Source organism: Linepithema humile, chromosome 5 (assembly GCF_040581485.1).
Source record: "Linepithema humile isolate Giens D197 chromosome 5, Lhum_UNIL_v1.0, whole genome shotgun sequence".
Classification (NCBI taxonomy): domain Eukaryota; kingdom Metazoa; phylum Arthropoda; class Insecta; order Hymenoptera; family Formicidae; genus Linepithema; species Linepithema humile.
Window position 1 is genome coordinate 25,888,810 of NC_090132.1, and position 15,827 is coordinate 25,904,636.

The following is a 15,827-nucleotide window of genomic DNA, read 5'->3' on the forward strand; positions in this document are numbered from 1 at the left end:
CACTATATAGAGTACAAAAAAATAATGAAAATATATAAAAAAATTTCAACATGCGTCAAAATTCACAACTTATATAAAACTTTATTATTTGAATTTATACTATATATTGCCGGTATTTTTCTCTTTACAGAAATTTCGATGATAATTTTATTAAATTGTTTCAATTAATAAATTAAAAAATATAGTTTATAAATTTAAAACATAGTAAAGTTTATAATTATAGTTAATAAATTAAAATCGTTAAAATTTAAACTGCCAATATTGCTGGTTGTGATGTAACTTGGATGCCGTTACCATCATTTTCCATTGTCAACTTCCAAATTAATCTGTATAAACAATAATTATACATAATGATTAATGTAATGTAAAATTAATTTTACATAATAATATTAACAATAATATCAATAAAATTTACGAACATTTTTTCATTTAATGTAGTTAACTTGCCACATGATAGTCATCCTTAATATAGTCATTTAAATTAGTTCTAGTAATAACGAATATGTATCAGTGACAAATATTACCTTCTACTTCAAAACATCACTTTCGGTACAGTATTTCCATAGCCAACTCTGAAATGTATGCTTTTTAAACTGTTCCTTAAAATGCGAGTGATCTTCTAAACTCTCAGGTAAGTAAAATGTTTTCATTGAAATTTTAATGAGTTAAAATATATAAAATATATCTTGATGATCTGTGTAAACTTTGGTATTTTTGATCCACACTAAAAATTTTTACATGCATTTTTTTATTTGTTAAACCTAAGGTGGAAATTTTGTAAACAATATATAACAATTTTTCAATGGTATAGACAGTCCGTTTGAAGTGATGAGACGCATTCTGACAAACCAACTGTGTTATGTATTTCTTTAATTTGTATTATTCAATTTGTCCGAATGTGTCATTTTTATATGAGAAATCAGCCTGTGGTGAATACCAAGAGCAAAATTCTTGTGACAAATATTACACTCCGCTACAAAATCATCTTTTTTTGTCCAATATTTATATGACCAACTGCGAAGGATATGATTCTTTCGTTGTTTCTCAGAATGCGAATTCAAGTGATTTTCTATAGATTCAGATGTAGATCGAACATTTGCATTGCAGATAATACATTGTGAATATAATTTGTTTGAATACTTAAAATACATCCATGGCAATTTTATTAGTTTCTTTTCTTCTTCGTATTTCCAAATTTTTCTATGATGTCTTGCAAAATGCATATGGAAAGATTTAACGGTTATATAATAATATTTTTTTTCACAAAACATGCACTGCGCTTTAAAATGCGGCAGTTTTACAAAATATATCCACACATGCTTTTTATTTACAATAGTTAGTGACTTAGACGTTGTGTCCGTTTGAAGTGATGAAACGCATTCTGATGAACCAACTGTATTACGTGTTTCTTGAGTATTTTTCAATTTGTCCCAATGTTTCTTTTTTATATGAGCGTCCAAAGAATTATAAATAGCAACAGGTACATTTTTATTACAAATATTACACTCCACCACAAAATCATCTTTTTTTGTCGAATATTTATATTGCCAACTGCAAAGGATATAATTCTTTCGTTGTTTTTCAGAATGTGAACTCAAATGATTTTCTACAGATTCGGATATAGACAGAATATTTGCGTCACAAATAATACACTGTGAATGTGATTTGTTTAAATACTTGAAGTACATCCATGGAAATTTTATTAGTTTTCTTTCTTGTTCGTATTTTAAAATTTTTTTATGATATTTTTCCATATGATGATAGAAATTTCCATTGTCTATATAATAATATATGTTTTCACAAAACATGCACTGCGCTTTAAAATCCGGCAGTTTAACAAAATATTTCCACAGATGCTTCTTAGTTACAATTTTTAGTGACTTCGACGATGTGTTCGTTTGAAGTGATGAAACGCATTGTGATGAACCAACTGTGTCATGTGTTTCTTGCGTATTTTTTAATTTGTCCGAATGTTTCACTTTTATATGAATATCCAAGTAATCATGAACCTGAAGAGATATATTTTTATTACAAATATTACACTCCGCTACAAAATCATCTCTCCTTGTCGAATATTTCCATGGCCAACTGCGAAATGTATGATTCTCCCGTTGTTTTTCAGAATGTGAACTCAAGTGATTTTCTACATATTCGAACGTAGACAGAACATGTGCATCACAGATAACGCATTGTGAACAAGATTTGTTTAAATATTTGAAAAACATCCATGGCCCTTTTATTATTGTTTTCTCTTCTTCGTATTTCCAAATTTTTATATGATTTATTGCCATATGTAGTTTTATGTCTCCATCTTTTAAATATACATATTTATTTTCGCAAAACTTGCACTGTGCTTCAAAATCCGATAGTTTCACATAGTATTCCCACACATGTTTTTTATTTGCAATATTAAGTGATGTAGACATTACGTCTGTTTGAAGTGACGCGTATAACTGAACACGATGAACTAACATAAACTGATACAAGAACCTTTCTGTCGATGAGTATAGTAGAGAACGAGAAAAGACGCATAATTATTTTTCACTTGAATGTAAATATTGATACGTCAGACAAATCTAGCTAGCAATGATTAAAACATGTAATATCATCTTATGCCGAGATTGTATACACAAAAAAAATTTTATATCAAAAATTACTATGTACTGCAATAACCGCGGACCATGAAGTCGCGAATCAAAAATATTCACTGTTTCACATGTGAAAAATATCGTAAAAATTTTTTATAATTTTTTTATGATCCGCGGTTACTGCCGTACATAGTAATTTTTGATATAAAATTTTTTCCGTCTAGTGATAACATTTTAGCGAAATAAACGTAACAGCGCGTATCCTTTACACAAATATTTTGTAAGATATAATGTACAAATAATATATTATCTATGTGTATTAAATAAAATTACTTACAAATTATGGCTGCATCAGAGAAATTTATTTGGCTATATTAAGAAAAACGCATTTTAAAAAAATTATTTATGCTGCATTAAATGCAATTAATATACACATTACAGAAATAAATACATATGATTGACTCAATAGATATCGCATAAAAAATTATTACGTGTATGCATTTAACCACCTGATTTATTTTTAGATATAACATTATCGTTCTTTACAAACTTTCTTTACAAAAACGCCTCGATTTATTGGTATAAATTTTGTATTACTTTATTCTATTCTTATTTGTTTATTAATAGCTGTTTTTATTGTGCTTTAATTTGCTGTAATGTAATCTTAAATACTCGTATTAAAATAAAGATTATTTTAATATTTTATTTAATATTTTATTTTGTTTGAATATTTTTGTTAACGCACACTTTGACAGTAATTCATCTGTGTGCAAAAATTAATTTGGCATTTTTTAATAATATAAAATATATTGAGTGAAAGCAAAAGTTATAATAAGTTTCATGATAGAGAAATGAACTAAGTAATTTTATTAAACTGGATACACTATCGCGCACTTTATTTTTTAAGTTACAAAGACTAGGATAAAAAATTACTTAATAATTATTGTCAGATATATTTACAATGGCATATCACGAATATTGTAATCAAGCAGCATTATCATTTTGTGTCAATACGCGCCATTTATTTTTTTAGTCACAAAGAATTATTTATCATAACTATGTTTAATGAAAATAATATTTTATCACCATTATTTATATATTATTATATCATCATTGTCGCAATTTGTAGTACTATTTAACACAAGTCTTGTTATTCACGTGCAAAAATATATTAAAATTACGTAAAGTTGTGATCAGGTTATTACATAAATGTAAAGTCTAGAATAATTGGAAAATAAATTATCGGACCGAATTTCTAGTGAGCATTTACATTAAACCAATATTAAATAATTACGTTTTTGTCTTCAGAAAAAATTTAAAGAAAGAATTCCGAAATGTATCTAAGAAAACACTTTGAATATTTTTTATCAAACACAAAACAATAACCGCAAACCGTATAAATCATATGTAAAAATTAATATTTGAACAAAAAAATTAATATTGCGAAAAAAAGAAAGAATGAAAATCTTCCATTTTTTTTTAAGATAGGATATTGATAAGCACTGCAATTAATTTCATCAACAAGTTTATCTATTGCGCTTTCATCTTTATGTAATAATATACGTAATAATTTCGGTTAATAATCTCATAATAATGCATTCGTTTAATGTAAAAGTCATTGTCACAATTTAAGCTAATGAATGAAACAATCACGAAAGTAATAATACTGTTTGATTACAATTTTCGTGATATAACATTGTAAATATTTCCGACGATAATTATTAAGTCACTTTTTATCCTAAATTATTATCATCTTAATACCGATGCAATTACGCATGTTGCCACTACACGGTGCGATTATCTACTTGACATTTTCAGAATCTTCCGCTTTGCAACCTTCTTAGCAAAGAACACGGACGTTTCTATCTAAGAAATTTCCAATTTTTATTTGCAAACTTCAACTTTTGAATTAGTTTTGAAACATTGTGTATTCCATTCAGCGAAATAAAATACGATAATTCGTGAAACGGCTGGAATATATAGAAAAAACGTTAAAAAGTAGCGGATCTCTAACGTGATGAGAAATTAACATTAATGTAATTTTGAAATGTTATTACAAGCTGCCTCTTAACCGAAGGCCTTGCTGTTTAATAATATCAATAATTTATAAAAATTTAATAATAAATTTTTAGTATTATTTGATATTTCAGAAAAATTGGGACAAATGTAACAAATTAATTAGGCAGCACCCATTATATATCTGCGAAAATGCCGAGCGGAACATTTTTGATGAATGAGTTTTCGATTATGAATCTATCTGTGAATTTTTGTGAATAACATTGACAAAAAAATTGACGCATTCCGACAAAATAATAAATAAAATAAAACAACTTGCATTTACTGCAAACCGTACAAATCATATATAAAAATGATACCTTTAAATAATAAAATAACACTTTTATGATGAAATTATTTAATTTATATGATTTATTTATGATGAATGCATCATGTATAACAAAAAACATTTCTTGAACAAACATAATTTTAAAATTTAAACTGATATATTTCACCGACAATTAAATGTATTACATTCGGAAACTATTACAGAAGTTATAATAAGAAATTGACACTATATAGAGTACAGATAATAATGAAAATACATTAAAAAATTTCAACATGCGTCAAAATATACAAATTATAAAAAACTTCAATATTTGAAATTAAATTATACTGTAAATTGTCGGTATTCTTCTTTTTTCAGAAATGTCGACAATTATTTCATTAAATTGTTTCAATTAATAAATTTAAGAATATAGTTTATAAATTTGAAGCATAGTAAAATTTATTATTTCAATTAATAAATTAAAATCGTTAAAATTAAAACTGCCATTATTGCTGGTTGTGATGTAACTTGGATGCCGTTACCATCATTTTCCATTGTCAACTTCCGGATAAATCTATATAAACAGTAATTATACATAATAATTAATGTAATGTAAAATTATTTATACATAATAATATTAAAAATAATATCAATGAAACTTACGGACATTTGTTCATTCTATATAGTTAGCGTGCCAAATGATGTTCATTCTTAATATAGTCATTTTAATTAGTTCTAATAGCAACGATTATGTATCAGTGACAAATATTACATTCTGCTTCAAAACATTACTTTTGGTACATTATTTCCATAACCAACTCTGAAATGTATGCTTTTTAACAGTTTCTTAGAATGCGAGTAATCTTCTAAACTTTCAGAGAAGTAAAATAATTTCATTACAATTTTAATGAGTTGGAATATATAAAATATATCTTGATGATCCGTAAACTTTAGTAATTTTGTTTCAGAGTAAAAATTTTTACATGCATTTTTTTATATGTAAAACCTAAGGTGCACATTTCTTTAACAATATATAACAATCTTTCAATGTACAGACAGTCCGTTTGAAGTGATAAAACGCATTTTGACGAACCAACTGTGTTACGTGTTTCCTTAATTTGTATTTTTCAATTTGTCCGAATGTGTCATTTTTATATGAGAAATCAGTTGCGGTTGAACATCAAGAGCGTAATTCTTGTGACAAATATTACACTCCGCTACAAAATCATCTTTTTTTGTCAAATATTTGTATGGCCAACTGCAAAGGATATGATTCTTTCGTTGTTTTTCAGAATGCGAACTCAAGTGATTTTCTATAGATTCTGATGTAGATTGAATCTTTGCATTACAAATAATACATTGTGAATATAATTTGTTTGAATACTTGAAATACATCCATGGCAATTTTATTCGTTTTTTCTCTTCTTCATATTTCCAAATTTTTCTATGATGTCTTGCAATATGAATTCGGAAAGTATCAACGGTTATATAATAATATTTTTTTTCACAAAATATGCATTGCGCTTTAAAATTTGGCAGTTATACATAATATTTTCACAGATGCTTTTTATTTACAATAGTTAGTGACTTAGACGTTGTGTCCGTTTTGAAGTGATGAAACGCATTCTAATGAACCAACTGTATTACGTGTTTCTTGCGTATTTTTCAATTTGTCCCAATGTTTCTTTTTTATATGAGCGTCCAAATAATTATAAATAGCAACAGGTACATTTTTATTACAAATATTACACTCCACCACAAAATCATCTCTTTTTGTCGAATATTTATATTGCCAACTGCAAAGGATATGATTCTTTCGTTGTTTTTCAGAATGTGAACTCAAATGATTTTCTACAGATTCGGATGTACACAGAACATTTGCGTCACAAATAATACACTGTGAATGTGATTTGTTTAAATACTTGAAGTACATCCATGGAAATTTTATTAGTTTCCTTTCTTGTTCGTATTTCAAAAATTTTTCATGATAGTTTTCCATATGCTTATTGAAATTTCCATTGTTTATATAATAATATATGTTTTCACAAAACATGCACTGCGCTTTAAAATCCGGCATTCTAACAAAGTATTTCTACAAATGCTTTTTAATTACAATAGTTAGTGACTTAGACGTTGTGTTTGTTTGAAGTGATGAAACGCATTCTGATGAACCAACTGTGTCATGTGTTTCTTGCGTATTTTTTAATTTGTCTCAATGTTTTATTTTTATATGAACATCCAAGTAATCATGAACATGAAGAGATATATTCTTATTACAAATATTACACTCCGCTACAAAATCATCTCTCTTTGTCGAATATTTCCATGGCCAACTGCGAAATGTATAATTTTCCCGTTGTTTTTCAGAATGTGAACTCAAGTGATTTATACATATTCGAACGTAGACAGAACATGTGCATCACAGATAACGCATTGTGAACATAATTTGTTTAAATATTTGAAAAACATCCATGGTCCTTTTATTATTGTTTTCTTTTCTTCGTATTTCCAAATTTTTATATGATTTATTGCCATATGTGGTTTTAAGTATTTATCTCTTAAATATATATGTTTATTTTCGCAAAACTTGCACTGTGCTTCAAAATCCGATAGTTTTACATAATATTCCCACACATGTTTTTTATTTGTAATATTTAGTGATGTAGACATTATGTCCGTTTGAATTGAATAGACGCATGTAACTGAATACGATGAACTAACACGAACTGATACAAGAACCTTCCTGTTGATGAGTATAATAGAAAACGAAAGAAAACGCATAATTATTTTTCACTTGAATGTAAATACTAATTTGTCGGTCAAATCTAGCTAACAACGATCAAAACACGCAGTAACATCTAATGCCGAGTATGTATACACGGGGAAAAATTTATATCAAAAATTACTATGTACGGCATTAACCGCGGACCATAAACCTGTGAATTCAAAATTTTTACTATGTTTCACATGTAAAAAACATAGTACAAATTTTTATAATTCCTTCATGATCCGCGGCTACTGTTGTACATAGTAATTTTTTATATAAAATTTTTCCGTGTAGTAATAATATCTCAGCGAAATAAACAGCGCGTATCTTTTACACGAATATTTTTTAAGAAATAATGTATTATATAAACAAATAATATATTATCTATGTGTATTAAATAAAATTACTTTTAAATTTATACTACTATACCAAAGAAATTTATTAAACTATATCAAGAAAAACGCAATTTTTTTAAAATTATTTATGTTGCATTAAATGCAATTGATATACTCACTGCAAAAATAATTTCATATGATTGACTCAATAAATATCGTATAAAAAATTATTATGTATATGCATTTAACCACCTAATTTATTTTCAGATATGGCATTATCGTCAACATTTTTTACAAAAATGGCCCGATTTATTGGTTTAAATTTCGTACTACATCATTTTATTTTTATTTGCTCAATAATAAAAGTTTTTAATGTGCTTTTATTTGCTTTAATTTAATCTTAATTACTCGTAATAAAATAAAGATTATTTAATATTTTAATATTTTATTTGGTTTGAATATTAAAATTACAATGCACTTTGACAGTTATTCGTTTGCGTGCAAAAATAATTTTGGATTTTTTAATAATAAAAAATATATTGAATGAAAACAAAAGTTATGATAAGTTTCATGGTAGAGAAATGAATTAAGTAATTTTAATAAACTGGACACTCTAGCGCTCACTATACGCGCCATTTATTTTTTTAGTTATAAGGAATTATTTATTATAACTATGTTTAATAAAAATAATATTTTATCACTATTATTTATATATTATTATATCATCATTGTCGCAATTTGTAGTACTATTTAACACAAGTCTTGTTATTCACGTGTAAAAATATATTAAAATTACGTAAAGTTGTGATTAGGTTATTACATAAAAGTATAGTCTAGAATAATTGGAAAATAAATAATCGGACCGAATTTCTAGTGAGCATTAATATTATACCATTATTAAACCATTACGTCTTTGTTTTCAGAAAAGATTTAACGAAAGAATTCCGAAATGTATCAAAGAAAACACTTTGAATATTTTTTATCAAACACAAAACAATAATTGCAAACCGTATAAATCATATGTAAAAATTAATGTTTAAGCAGAAAGATTAATATCGCGGAAGAAAAACAACAATGAAAATTTATCATGCCTTCTTTAAGATAGGATACTGATAAACACTGCAATTAATTTTATCAACAAGTCTATCTATTTCGCTTTTCTCTACATGTAATAATATACGCAATAAGTTTGGTAATAAATTTCATAATAGTGCACTCGTATAATGTAAAGTACATTGTGACGTTTCATGCTAAGGAATGAAACAATCACGATCACAAAATGATAATGCTGCTTGATTACAATTTTTGTGATATAACATTGTAAATATTTCCGACAATAATTTTTCAGTCATTTTTTATCTTAAATTATTATTATCCTAATACCGATGCAATTACGCATGTTGCCTCTACTCGGAGCGATTATCTCCTTGACATCTTCAGAATCTTCCGCTTTGCAACCTTCTTATCGAAGAACACGGACGTTTCTATCAGAAAAATTCTCAGTTTTCATTTGCAGACTTCAGCTTTTAAATTAGTTTTCAAACATTGTGGATTCCATTCAGGGAAATAAAATACGATAATTTCTGAAATGGCTGGAATATATAGAAAAAACGTTAAAAAGTAGCGGATCTCCAACGTGATGAGAAGGTAACATTAATGTAATTTTGAAATGTTATTACGAGCTGCATCTTAACCGAAAGCCTTGCTGTTTAATACTATAAATAATTTATTAAAATTAATCAATAAATTTTTATTATTATCCAATATTTCAAAAAAATTGGGACAAAGGTAACAAATTAATTCTACAGCACCTATTATATAACTTCGAAAATTCCGATTGGATAGTTTTTGATAAATGAGTTTTTGATTATGATTCTATTTGTAAATTTGTGTAAATAACACTGACAAAAAAATTGACGCATTTTGATAAAATAATGAAAGAAATGAAAAGTAAAACAATCTGCATTTGCTGCAAACCGTACAAATCATATATAAAAATGATATCTTTAAATAATAAAATGACACTCTCTTATGATGTATTTATTTAATTTATATGGCGATTTATTTATGATGAATGCATCATGTATAACATAAACATTTCCCAAAGAAACATAATTTTAAAATTTAAACTGATATATTTTACTGACAGTTATATGTATTACATTCGAAGATTTTTACAGTAGTTATAATAAGAAATTGGCACTATATAGAGTACAAAAATTAATGAAAACATATAAAAAAATTTCAACATGCGTCAAAATTCACAACTTATATAAAACTTTATCATTTGAAATTATACTGTATATTGCCGGTATTTTTCTCTTTACAGAGATGTCGATGATAATTTCATTAAATTCTTTCAATTAATAAATTAAAGAATATAGTTTATAAATTTGGAACATAGTAAAATTCATAAATATAATTAATAAATTAAAATCGTTAAAATTTAAACTACCAATACTGCTGGTTGTGATGTAATTTGGATACCGTTACCATCATTTTCCATTGTCAACTTCCGGATTAATCTGTATAAACAATAATTATACATAATGATTAATGTAATGTGAAATTAATTTTACATAATAATATTAACAATAATATCAATTAAATTTACGAACATTTTTTCATTTAATGTAGTTAACTTGCCAAATGATGGTCATTCTTAATATAGTCATTTAAATTTATTCTAGTAGCATCGAATTTGTGTATTCGCGACAAATATTACATTCTGCTTCAAAACATCACTTTCGGTACAGTATTTCCATAGCCAACTCTGAAATGTATAATTTTTTAACTGTTCCTTAGAATGCGAGTAATCTTCTAAACTTTCAGATAAGTAAAATGTTTTCATTACAATTCTATGAAGTTAAAATATATAAAATAAATCTTGATCCGTGTAAACTTTAGTATTTTTGTTCAAGAGTATAAATTTATACATGCATTTTTTTATATGCAAAACCTAAGGTGGACATTTTTTAACAATATATAACAATCATTCAATGGTATAGACAGTCCGTTTGAAGTGACAAAACGCGTTCTGATGAACCAACTGTGTTACGTGTTTCATCAATTTGTATTTTTCAATTTGTCCGAATGTGTCATTTTTATATGAAAAATCAGTCCTTGGTAAATACCAAGAGCGAAATTCTTGTAACAAATATTACACTCCACTACAAAATCATCTCTTCTTGTCATATATTTATATGGCCAACTGCGAAGGATATGATTCTTTCGTTGTTTTTCAGAATGCGAACTCAAATGATTTTCTGTAGATTCAGATGTAGATCTAACATTTGCATTACAGATAATACATTGCGAATATAATTTGTTTGAATACTTGAAATACATCCATGGCAATTTTATTCGTTTTTTCTCTTCTTCGTATTTCCAAATTTTTCTATGATGTCTTGCAATATGAATTCGGAAAGAATCAACGGTTATATAATAATATTTTTTTTCACAAAATATGCATTGCGCTTTAAAATTCGGCAGTTTAACACAATATTTCCACACATTCTTTTTAGTTACAATAGTTAACGACTTAGACGTTGTGACCGTTTGAAGTGATGAAACGCATTCTGATGAACCAACTGTGTCATGTGTTTTTTGCGTATTTTTCAATTTGTCCCAATGTTTTCCTTTTATATGAACATCCAGGTTAGCAGGAACATGAAGAGATACATTCTTATTACAAATATTACACTCCACTACAAAATCATCTCTCTTTGTCGAATATTTCCATAGCAAACTGCAAAAAATATGATTCTTTCGTTGTTTTTCAGAATGTGAACCCAAATGATTTTCTACAGATTCGGATGTAGACAGAACATTTGCGTCACAAATAATACACTGTGAATGTGATTTGTTTAAATACTTGAAATACATCCATGGCAATTTTATTAGTTTCCTTTCTTGTTCGTATTTCAAAAATTTGTCATGATAGTTTTCCATATGATTATAGAAATTTCCATTGTTTATATAATAATATATGTTTTCACAAAACATGCACTGCGCTTTAAAATCCGGCAGTTTAACAAAGTATTTCCACAAATGTTTTTTAGTTACAATAGTTAGTGACTTAGACGTTGTGTTTGTTTGAAGTGATGAGACGCATTCTGATGAACCAACTGTGTCATGTGTTTCTTGCGTATTTTTCAATTTGTCCCAATGTTTTACTTTTATATGAACATCCAAGTAATTATGAACCTGAACAAATACATTCTTATTACAAATATTACACTCCACTACAAAATCATCTTTCTTTGTCGAATATTTCCATGGCCAACTGCGAAATGTATGATTCTCCCGTTGTTTTTCAGAATGTGAACTCAAGTGATTTTTTACATATTCGAATGTAGACAGAACATGTGCGTTACAGATAATGCATTGTGAATATGATTTTCTTAAATATTTGAACGACATCCATGGCCCTTTTATTATCGTTTTTTCTTCTTCGTATTTCCAAATTTTTATATGATGATTTGCCATATGTGTTTTTAAATCTCCATCTTTTAAATATATATGTCTATTTTCGCAAAACTTGCACTGTGCTTCAAAATCCGATAGTTTCACATAATATTCCCACACATGTTTTTTATTTGCAATATTTAGTGATGTAGACATTATGTCCGTTTGAAGTGACGCGTGTAACTGAATACGATGAACTAACAAGAACCTTTCTGATACAAGAACCTTTCTGTTGATGAGTATAGTAAAGAACGAGATAAGACGCATAATTATTTTTCACTTGAATGTAAATATTGATACATCGCACAAATCTAGCTAGCAATGATCAAAACACGTGGTAACATCTTATGTCAAGTATGTATACACGAAAAAAATTTTATATTAGAAATTACTATGTACTGTATTAACCGCGGACCATGAAGTCGCGAATCAAAAATATTCACTATGTTTCTAATGTGAAAAATATCGTAAAAATTTTTTATAATTTTTTTATGATTCGCGGCTACTGGCGTACATAGTAATTTTTGATATAAAATTTTCTCTGTGTAGTGATAACATTTCAGCGAAATAAACGTAACAGCGCGTATCCTTTACACAAATATTTTGTAAGAAATAATGTACAAATAATATATTATCTATGTGTATTAAATAAAATTACTTACAAATTATGGCTGCATCAGAGAAATTTAGTTGGCTACATCAAGAAAAACGCATTTTTTTTTAAATTATTTATGCTGCATTAAATGCAATTAATATACTCATTACAGAAATAAATACATATGATTGACTCAATAGATATCGCATAAAAAATTATTACGTGTATGCATTTAACCACCTGATTTATTTTCAGATATGGCATTATCGTCAACTTTCTTTACAAAAACGTTTCGATTTATTGGTATAAATTTTGTATTACTTTATTTTATTCTTATTTGTTCAATAATAGCTGTTTTTAATGTGCTTTAATTTGCTTTTATTTAATCTTAAATACTCGTATTAAAATGAAGATTTTTGAAATATTTTATTTGATATTTTATTTTGTTTGGATATTTTTGTTAACACACACTTTGACAGAGTTTTTCGTCTGTGTATAAAAATAAATTTGACATTTTTTAATAATATAAAATATATTGAGGGAAGGCAAGAGTTATGATAAGTTTTATGGTACAGAAATGAACTAAGTAGTTTTATTAAATTTGACACACCAGCGCGCACTTTATTTTTTTAGTTACTAAAATTAGGATAAAAAATTACTTAATAATTATTGTCGGAAATATTTACAATGTTATATGACGAAAAATGTAATTAAGCAGCATTATCATTTCGTGTCAATACGCGCCATTTATTCTTTTAGTTAGAAAGAATTATTTATTGTAATTATGTTTAATAACAATAATATTTTATCACCGTTATTTATATGTTATTATATGGTCATTGTCGCAATTTGTAGGACTTTTTGACACGAATCATGTTATTCACGTGTAAAAATATATAAAATCTACTTAAACTCGTGATTAGGTTATTACATAAATGTATAGCGTAGTATAATTTAAAAATTAACAATTGGGTCGAATTTCTAGTGAGCATTTATATTAAACCAATAAAGTTACGTCTCTGACTGCAAAAATGAGTTAAACAAAAAATTTGGAAATGTATTAGAGAAGAAACTTTGAATATTTTCTGTAAAAACAATAACCGCAAACCGTATAAGTCATATGTAAAAATTAATGTTTAAGCAAAATAATTAGTATCGCGAAAGAAAGGTCACAATAAAAATCTTCCATGCTTTTTCTAAGATAAGATATTGATAAAAACTGCAATTAATTTCATTAACAAGCTTATCTATTCCGTTTTTATTTACATATAATAACATCAAGAGACACGGTAGTGTCTCGCGCCAAGTTCACGCGCAGCGCGCAACGCAAGCGCAAGACCGACCGTGTATCTTTACGCGAGCCCGAAAGTTGAGACGAGCCGAGATTATCGGATCTCGATAACGGCTGGGCCGATTGAGTTGGCAATAGGCTCAATCGATAGCGCATACCCAAATTACATAAGAAAAGTCTGCTTGTTTTTGCTCTGTGTGCTTTATAAAAATAAATATATGCATTCAAAGTCGAGAAATCTAGAAAATCATCTCGCTAGGATGTATGTCGCGTTAACTTCGTCGAATAACAATACCACGCGTGGTGAGAAAGTAAGTGCATTATAGCAAGTCATTTTATAAAATTAATTTTATACCGAAATTAATTCGTTTGGTGAAAACATTGGAAGATAGTTTTTCATTTACATTATAGTACAGCAGCGCCAAGTTTTTTGCGAAATTTTGTAATATTTTTTTATTTTGATTAAATTTGAAAAATTTTTTAATAAATAAATATAATAAATATAATTAAATATAATAAATATAATCCTTTTTCGTAATATATATACATACAAGTTTTTTTAAAAGGTTTTTTATTTAAACTTGGCGTCATTTTCTGATATCACCTCTTTTATAGACAGAATATATAGCGAATTTTTATTTGGTATATACAACTTTTTTTTAAATATATACATACAACTTTTTTTGAAAGGTTTTTTATTTAAACTTGGCGTCATTTTCTGATATCACCTCTTTTATAGGCAGAATATATAGCAAATTTTTATTTGGTTATATATACAACAACTTTTTTTGAAAGGTTTGTTATTTGTTAATATATATACATTTTTTTGTGGAAGATAAATTTTTTGGAAGGTAATAATATACGTATATGTCAAAATAATAATGCTGCTTGATTGCAATTTTCGTGATATGACATTGTAAATATTGCCGACGATAATTATTAAGTAATTTTTTATCCTAAATTATTATCATCCTAATACCGATGTTTTTACGCATGTTGTTTCTACTCATAGCGATTGTCTACTTGACATCTTTGGAATCTTCCGGTTTGCAACCTTTTTACCGAAAAACAAAAACATTTTTATCAAAAAAAATTCCAATTTTTACTTGCAGACTTCAGCTTTTGAAATATTAGTCAAACATTGTGGATTCCATTCAGGGAAATAAAATGCAATAATTTTTTAAACGGTTGGAATATATAAAACAGACGTTAAAAAGTAGCAAATCTATAACGTGATGAAAAATAACATTAATGTAATTTAAAATGTTATTACGGGCTGTATCTTAACCGCAAGACATTGCTGTTTAATAATATCAATAATTTATTATAATTTAACAAAATTTTTATTATTATCTGATATTTCAGAAAAATTGGAACAAAGGTAACAAATTAATTCAGCAGCACCTATTATATAACTTCAAAAATTCCGAACAGAACGATTTTGATGAATGAGTTTTTGAT

General features: G+C 26.9%; 1 long non-coding RNA gene across 2 annotated transcripts; it reads right to left on the reverse strand.

Annotated features, from left to right (window-relative positions):
- Positions 1-3,475: 3,475 nt before the first annotated feature.
- LOC105671885 (uncharacterized) lies at positions 3,476-12,685 on the reverse strand. Of its 2 annotated transcripts, XR_010890263.1 has the most exons (5): positions 10,868-12,685; positions 10,632-10,786; positions 10,469-10,538; positions 5,575-9,605; positions 3,476-5,485 (listed from the first exon to the last, which is right to left on the reverse strand). It is a non-coding gene; the product is annotated as an uncharacterized lncRNA (long non-coding RNA). The 2 variants fall into 2 exon arrangements; XR_010890262.1 differs by having other exon boundaries at positions 10,632-12,685.
- Positions 12,686-15,827: the final 3,142 nt, after the last annotated feature.